Consider the following 719-nt stretch of genomic DNA (forward strand, 5'->3'; position numbering starts at 1 on the left):
CTTTGTTAGTAAGAGTTTGTCCGTGTTTTGAGAGCTAGAGCCTATTTACTTTACAATTAGAGTCACTTTCTCAGCTGTTTATATTCCATTTTTAATTCTTTCTGCTCCTTGCTTTGTTCTTTTGGTCTTTGAGAAATGAACAAAAATTCTTTTTAATAACTTTTAAAAAGGTACTGTAATGTTATCCAGAGAAGAAAAAGTGATCTAATTGCCTAACAGAGAAACGTCCATTTGAGTTTTTATTTGCCCAGTACTAAATCTATATACCCCATCCCTCTAAATATGTAACAACAAATTAGGAGACAATTTTTATTTTTTCTAAAGTGCCTTCAGGGAAATCCCTTTTAAACCTATGGATTTTAGTCCAATGAGGGATCCTCTTCCTTTGATCTAAATTTTGCATATCGTCTGTTTCTTACAGGGCTTCCGTATTGTCTCAGGCTCCACTGGAAATGCAGCAAGGATTCCTGGCACATCCCAGTTGCCATAGCAACAGCAGTCTTTCCCATAATGAGCTGCATCATCTGAACTGATGTCACAGCATCATGCAGCAGGTCAAACAAGGCATCTCCTAGTATTGCATCCTACAGATGTGCTGTAAACATCAAAAGAAGACGGTGGGAGCAGGAGATGGTGAGTGTTAAATGTCTGGGCATTAATTGTATGGCTGTTTTGTTGGTTAGTCTGTGTCTGCTTAGGCGGAGATTGGGGGATGTTGC

The 719-nt window shown here is 38.7% G+C and overlaps 1 protein-coding gene across 1 annotated transcript in view; it reads left to right on the forward strand.

Annotated features, from left to right (window-relative positions):
• Positions 1-425: 425 nt before the first annotated feature.
• The window catches only part of AKAP6 (A-kinase anchoring protein 6), a 420,713-nt gene continuing 420,419 nt past the window's right edge, over positions 426-719 (forward strand). Inside the window, exon 1 of the mRNA XM_006906869.3 lies at positions 426-633. The gene's annotated coding sequence lies outside the window, so the exon portion shown is untranslated. The remainder of the gene's footprint in view (positions 634-719) is intronic.

This window comes from Pteropus alecto, unplaced genomic scaffold (assembly GCF_000325575.1).
Source record: "Pteropus alecto unplaced genomic scaffold, ASM32557v1 scaffold171, whole genome shotgun sequence".
NCBI classification, from domain to species: domain Eukaryota; kingdom Metazoa; phylum Chordata; class Mammalia; order Chiroptera; family Pteropodidae; genus Pteropus; species Pteropus alecto.